An 8,099-nucleotide genomic window follows, 5' to 3' on the forward strand; every position below is an offset into this window, starting at 1 on the left:
TCAGAAGTAAAAGCAAGGAAATGCATTAGCTTATCTTTTGTTTTAGCTTGTGAATTTTCCCTATGCTAAGAGGGAGGTTTATTCCTGTTTTTTTGTAACTTTGAAGTTTTGCCTAGAGGGGAATTCTCTGTGTTTTAAATCTTGTTACCCTGTAAAAGTATCTTCCATCTGATTTTACAGAGGTGCTTCTTTTACTTTTTTCTTCATAATAAAGTTCTGTTTTTAAGAATCTGATTGGTTTTTAGTCTCCTAAAAACCCAAGGGTCTGGTCTGTGCTCACCTTGTTTACCTATTTGGTTGGTATATTATTCTCAAGCCTCCCCAGGAAAGGGGGTGAAGGGGTTTGGGGGGATATTTTGGGGAAACAGGAACTCCAAGTAGTCCTTTTCCTGAATCTTTGTCTAATTCACTTGGTGGTGGCAGTGATACCGTCAAAGGACAAGGAAGAATTTGTGCATTGGGGAAGTTTTTAACCTAAAATGGTAGAATTAAGCTTAGGAGGTCTTTCATGCAGGTCCCCACATCTGTACCCCAGGGTTCAGAGCGGGGAGGGAACCCTGACATTGGGGTATTGCAGAGTAGAGAGCCACCTATGCTGCACCATTCCCACCCTCTTCCCGTGACCATGCAGTAGCCCTATGTGGGGTTCTGGATCTGTGCCTTTGAAGGGGGAGGGAGAGCAGGGGAGAGACAGTGTCATTCCTACCTCTCCGCAAAATAACCCCATGGGACTTCATTATTATTTCTTTGAATTACTGGAGGACCTAGGCGTGCTGGTCATGAACCAGGACCCCATAGTGCTAGGCATGGTACAAATACAGACCAAAAAAACCCCAAACAAAACCACCAATCCGTGCCCCGAAAGCACTTATAATCCAGGTAAAAAACAAGAGACTGCAACAAGTAAATACATCCTCACCCTATCCGAATTAATTACTTCCTTTCTCTCTGTAGATTGTGGAAACCAGCACCCGTGTCCATCCAAGAGGGAGGTTCCAGAGGCAACCTCTGTTCCAGAGGTTCCAGCAGAGAAGTCCCAAATGACATAGCTCCTGCAAGAACTGTTCTACCAAGAGCACAGGACGTCTGCATGGTTGGCCATATGGCTACACACATATTTTGAGACTCAGCCCTGGTCTACACTACTGAGTTACGTCGAAGCAAGGCAGCTTACGTCGACCTAACTCTGTAAGTGTCTACATTACAATGTAGCTCCAACCGCCTGCTACACCGACTTAATACCTCCACCTCCATGAGAGGCGTAGCATTTACTTAGATCGACGTAGTGTCAGTGTAGATGCAACATTGCTTACATCGACTGTCGCTGCCTTTCAGAAGCCATCCCACAATACCCCACACTGACAGTTAAATCAGTGCAAATGCTCCTGGTGATGATGCGCACCGCCGACACAAGGAGTATAGTGTGGACACATAAAAGTTATTTAATTACTGTGGTGGCTGTACATCGCTGTAACTTAGGTCAACTTAATTTTGTAGCATAGACTTGCCCTCATTGGTTTCAGGGATCCGCTCCATGGTGGCTCATGTTTAGAGGCTGATGGGGCACTGCATACACATATTTTATGTAAAAGCGTGTGTGAGAGAGTGTGAGCGTGAAGTGTCCAAATAACAACCACAAACAGGGCAAATAGCAGCCTCCCATAGGCCTGCTATGTTCATGATTCATATTTAGCAGCGGGGCTCTCGTTTCCACCACTCCTGTGGCACATGCACAGTTATGATTTCCAGGTTCTGACAGGAGGTGAAGCCACAGCAATTTTCAGTGGAGTTTGGGGCACTGGATTCACTGCCCAAACTACACCCTATGATGGCTGGAGTGCACTAGAATGTGGTGCGCTCTAACTGTCCCATGTAGACTTTGCTAGCATGTTCTAGTTACTTTTAGTTCATGCCAGCAGGGTCTACACTGGGTAGTAAGAGTGCAACACATTTGGGCACTCTAGAATTTACACCCCAGATCTGGTAGTTAGAAAATAGAAAAGGAATACTTGTGGCACCTTAGAGACTAACAAATTTATTAGAGCATAAGCTTTCGTGAGCTACAGCTCACTTCATCCGAGCTCATCTGTAGCTCACAAAAGCTTATGCTCTAATAAATTTGTTAGTCTCTAAGGTGCCACAAGTACTCCTTTTCTTTTTACGGATACAGACTAACACGGCTGCTACTCTGAAACCTGTAGTTAGAAAATAACTTTGTAGCTGGATCCTGGAAATCACTGAGGAAGTATAAACATGGAACTCACTATGCCATTTTTGCAGAGCATCTATTCAGTGTATAACACTCTTTTCCAGGGCTTAAATTCAGCTGGAGTTGTCTGGACTGGCGCTTTGGTAAATATTTTCAACACCCACATGCCCCAAGACTTCATAGCATGTTGGGGAGGGAAGGCCTGGGGGGCTCCAGGAAACACTCTATGGAAATTTAAGCCCTGCTCTTTATGCTTTTCTTGAGTTTACCAACATTTTTTCAAAATATTTACTAGCTGTCTGTAGAGTTATAATTTCCCCTGCATAAATACCAGTGTAAGATTGACAATATCTCCACTGGGGTTCTGTTTCACAAATTCACAGACACAATTAAGCAATGAAATATTATTCCAGTGTTTTAAATGGAGGCTGCTTCAGAAGCTGGGCCCATTTCTATGTTCTTTGCACATCCAGATCACCCAGTGATTCAATGGAGTGTGTGGATCCCAAGGATGCAGGGTCAGGATTTCTATTTGGTTATTAAAAATCATAACTGAATGGCAAAAATATATGTCTGCATAATGAGGCAATATGCAGTAGGGCATTAAGATATTGGTTCCCGACCAATGGGAACTGTGGGAATGGTGCAGGGGGCAGGGGTAATGCACGGAGCCACCTCCCCGCTCCCCCACCAGGGGCTGCAGAGACATGCTAGCAGCCAGCTGCTTCCGGGTGCGGTGTGGGGCTATGGCATGCAGGCAGCATGCCTGAGTGCCCTGGGAGACTTTTAGCAGCCCAGAGTTGGAGATCGCTGCCTGTGGTTTATTTTTGCGGGACCCCCTTTGAGTCAGGCCCTAGGCTGTAGCCCCTAAAGCCCCTGCCTTAATCTTGCCCTGGTACAAGCAAGTACGTATAGTTTAGCAGGGAAATCAATATTGGCCCTGCAGAAACATTCTGACTATGGAAAGACCAGTCTCATGTTCTAGTTAGAATTTACAAACTCATCAGTGTAGCACATTTTTCATACTTATCCCAAGTGCTGACACAAAAGGGGTATAGCCGATAATAGATACATTACACAAAATCTCAGTTTCTAATTCTGAAAACATAAACGGTGATGGAAAATAGGAAAAATATTTGCATTTTTAAAAGAACTGCTTAAAAGGGCAGAGAAGTGGGAGGGATGTGGACAGAAGAAAGGAAATGAGAAGGAGGGAAAAGAAAAGAACCCCCACAGGTATATTTCATGGAGACAAGGGTCCATTGGTTGTAAATGGAAGAATGATTGGAAGAATTTTGTTAACTGATCTATTCTGTGCAGAGGACAGAATATGCCCCTGTTATGTCCAAGCTTCCCCAAAAGGCGGAAAGAACTCAGAGCCACTTGGTTCAAAAACCACAGCTCCCTGCCACTCAAATTAAAAGAGAGTCTTCACTGGGAGCAGACAGCATAGGCCTCAGAAGCAGTATAAGGTCTATGATTCTAGCTGTTAAGCAGTGTCCCTATTTTAGTAATGAGAAAACGGGCACAGAAGAGATGACATATGGCTATGGTCAAAAAAGCAAATTTTTTAAAATGACACTTTACTTACTCAATAGATCTGCTTTGTGATGTATCTAATTACTCAACACCCATATTACGATGCCCTTATTCTAGCTGAGTAGAACCTTACTCCATTGTGTCAGAGAAAGGCAATCTTCAATATGAGCAAAGATATCAGAACCTGGCCCATAGTGACTAAAATACATGTTACTATATTTCACTCCTGCTAGCACTGTGGGCCTGACAGAATAGGTGCTGGAACTAGGGATGCGGGGGGGACTGCCGCACCCCCTGGCTTGAAGTGGTTTCCATCATATGCAAGGCTCTTAGCACCCCCACTATACAAACTGTTCCAGCATGCCTGCCTGATAGGGCTGAGAATGAGCTGGATTCCATTCTGTGTCAAGCATCTTCAGTAGAAATGCAGACTGACTGAATTCCTTCTGTAGAATCTTTATCACTGGGATAATACACATGCCAGAAATAAAAGAGCTCAAGTTTCAGACCTCAAGTTGAGTTTAGTGACCTGGCAGATGGAAATGCTTCCTTTCTGCTTGCAGACTTAGCTAATTTGATGTGGTATTACTGAAAGGCAACAAACATTGAAACGCACTAGGCCACTTTTGCAGTTACTTTCAAAGGTCACACAGTAAGTTGAGGATAGACGTAGAAAGGAACCCAGTTCTCCAGACTCCTAGCCACCACCTCTAACTACTAGACAAGTTTCCTCTCCTTCCTGTGGTGCAGTATCAATCAATATTGAACAGGTGAAAAGTGGAGGTTGGAAATTATTTTATTTAAATCTTTTAAGGGGGAAAAGGAATTAAATGAAATTGTTGTTATTGGGTGCTTTCCTCAAGTACCTCCTAACATGAAGTGCCATTAGAACATCACACTAATGAAGTACAGCCACAGTTCTTCATAGTCATTGCATAGTCTGGAAACTTTTGGGGGCAACTTTGACTAGCTTTTTTAGCTATCACTCGAAACAGTCACAAGGTTAGCTGTAGTGATGGCTATTAGCAAATTACAGCAAATACTTCACTGGTTAAATGTTGTGTCAATGATACATTTCTTGCCTGAATAGAAGGAAAAGCTTTGGCTTCACACTGAAATAAACCCAGGAGGGTTACATAACTGGAAAGTTAAGAAGGACTGAAATAAGCTTCTGTCACTTTAAAACTTTCCTTCATCCTCCAACACCACCATCCGTCAGTTGCCTGGAGCAAGTATATTGAGGAATCGCGTGCAAGCGTTACCACAACTCAAGGCTTAACATAAACTAAACTCTCTCAGGTCACTGGCAAATAACAGGTATATCTGGTTGTGCCTTTGTACTTGCCTGCACGCAATTGAAAGTTCGTGTAAAGTAACAATAATCAAAGTCAGTCAGGGAGAAGAGGAGGAGTGCAGGGAGACTAATAACCAGGGGATTGTGCTATTTATCTTCTCAGAGCAGCCACCGCTAAGACTTTGCTTGCATGCCATTCACACCTCAGGGGCCAGTCTGGATTTCAGCCAAGAAGCCCCACAAAGGGTCTGGTGCAGCTCCTAATCCCCTAGGAAACTGGTAAAATATTTGCTCCCTGCACTGCTGCTGCTTCTTCCCCATGTTACTACATAATTATCCATTATGGGTGTTTTACATTTCCTCCTTGCTGTATGGAAATAGCAACCCTCAGAGATGGGATATCAACCAAGATGGACCATTGGTCTGCTCCACACCATGCAGATCCCGTGTTCTCCAAAGGTGGACCCTTACCTTACCCTCCTGTTCTCAGCTATACTGCTGCCATCATTGCCATTGGGAACCCACCTACCACAGGCAGACACTACTTTCTACCTCAGCCAGAGAGCCCACATGCTTGGCCTACATAATTACTGATCCCCCTTCAGAGGGAATTCACCTGATCCCAGCACTGCTGCCTCTGGAGGGAACCTGCTGTCTATTCCCAGCTTTGCAGCTATTGCTATTTTCCCTTTGGTATCTCCCCCTGCCTCACCTGGACATTGCTGTTTCCTCCACAAGAGGCAGCAGCTGCCTGCATGATCCCAGAATTGCTGTTTCTGCCTCTTCCATGGGAAGCCTGGCTCCTGCCTCAAGGACTGCATCTGCTACTGCCCCCTGTAGAGGGAGCCATCCTGCCTCTTTGCAGCTGACTTGAGTCCTGTGTAATGTGCATGTTTTGGAGGGGGGGGATTGGTTTAATTGTTTCTGTCTTTCCCACTTGGCATGCCAAGTGCCATGAGATTAGCAAGAACTAGTGAATGACTATTACTGGGGAGTTGTGTCAAGATCAAACCTGTCCTGACTGGCACCTGCAGTCTTGTTTTCCTCCTGGTCTTTGCCACCATTGAAGGCTAGAGTAACAGAATGGTTCAGAAACCCATGCACACTTCCCTTGGGTTTGCCCTCAGATAAATACATATGGGTTCTTTGGAGCTGCTGAACTCTGCATGGAGGGGCAAGGGCAGACATTATTGTTGTATTATCAGAATGCCTGGGGGTGGAATCAGCCAAGATCAGCGCTCCTTTGTGCTAAGCACTGTAAAACCATAAAGTAAGACTCAGTATTATTATTTGTATTATTGTAGGACCTCAGAGCCTGAGTAATGGAGCAGGACCCCATCATGCAGGGCATTGTACAGACACAGAACAAAAAGACAAGCTCTTTGGAGAAGAGACTAGTGCCCTGAAAAGTCTCCTTAGACTGTAAAGGAAAAGAGAGGCACAGAGAGGTGAAGTGACAGGCACAGGAATAAAACCCAGATCACCTGACTCACAATCCAATGCCCTTTCCACTAGTCCACGCTACCTCTTTGAGGAGTCTTCTCATCAAGGTCAATTTTCCCAATTTTCCCTGATGAAGCCACATACCACTCTAATCAGGACTTGTCATCACTGCAACAGTTAGCAAAGAACAATATCCTAGCCCAGGTGGTTCTAAACTTTTTCTTAAGACCCCCTGTATCTCGGGGAAACACCCTGTACCCCCATCTTCATCCTTATAATTTGATTGTGTGGCATCCAATGCAAAGTTTGTCATGTCAGGTGTCTTCAGAAGGCTCATGATGCACTGAGCATTATTGTTACAGTAATGTTACAGGCAGTGATGAGCTGCCAGAAGCTGAAGAACCGGTTCCTTCAGTCTCTCCGGGTCTTCGGTGGCACTTCGGAGGCACATCCTTCAGTCGCTCTGGGTCTTCAGCGGCATAGAAGAACCCACCGCTGAAGTGCCGCTGAAGACCCAGAGCGACTGAAGGACCCGCCGCCGAAGTGCCACCGAAGGACTGCATAGCTGCCAGGTGAGTAGAAATTCTCAGGGGAGCCTCACCAGCCAAAAGCTCAGGCGGGACGGACAGGACGGTCCCGCGGGCCATATGTGGCCTGCGGGCTGGAGTTTGCTGAACCCCTTTAACAACAGGTTCTAAACCAGCTGCAAAATTTAACAACCAGATCGCATGAACCAGTGTGAACCGGCTCCAGCTCACCACTGGTTATAGGTTGTAATTTCATGTATATAGTTATGAGGCTGAAAGTGTGCCCTCTTGGCTTAAAACAAGCCCAGGCAAAACTCTCCAGGAACAGAGGGGCAGTTCACACCTTATCAGGGCATATATGGGACAAACCCAGCGCAGCCTCACAGGAACAAAGGACACTGGCCTAGCCAGCAGCAAAGGATCTGCTGGACTCTCGAGTGGGTCACCCCCCCTTCCCTTGGTCAGTTTGGGAGCAGGGCCATCCCTACCCATACGCAAAGTACACAGCTGCGTAGGGCACCAGGAAATTTGGGGCACTGGTGAGTGCTGGGGGGCGGTTCCTGCTTGCCCCCCCAAGCCAGCCCTTTCTTCCCCTGCAAAGGCCTGCCACCCCCCATGGGGGGGCTGTGTAGGGCCCCAGAATAGCTAAGGATGGCCCTGTTTAGAACTATGATGCTCACCTGACCCTGGGGCGGGGGCAGAAGCCAAGTGGGAAGAAAGAACATGATAAAAGGGAGAGACATTTGCCATGCTCTCCCTCTCTCTTCCATCTCCATCTCCAGACACACCACTATGCGACTGAAGTGCAGATCAAATGGAAGAGCATGGCTGAAGGGTAACCAGCCAGCCTGTGGTGAGAAGCATCTAAGTTTGTGAGGATACTGAAAGTGTTACGATCAGCTTAGAATGCGTTTTGCTTTTATTTCATTTGACCAAATCTGACTTGTTGTGCTTTGTCTTATAATCACTTAAAATCTATCTTTTGTAGTTAATAGTGGTTAGTATGTAGTTAATCTAAAATGTAGTTAATCTTTTGTTTGTTTATTCTAGTTGAAGCAGTACCTTTGGTTTGAAGCCTGTCAGAGAC

This window comes from Dermochelys coriacea, chromosome 3 (genome assembly GCF_009764565.3).
Source record: "Dermochelys coriacea isolate rDerCor1 chromosome 3, rDerCor1.pri.v4, whole genome shotgun sequence".
NCBI lineage: Eukaryota > Metazoa > Chordata > Testudines > Dermochelyidae > Dermochelys > Dermochelys coriacea.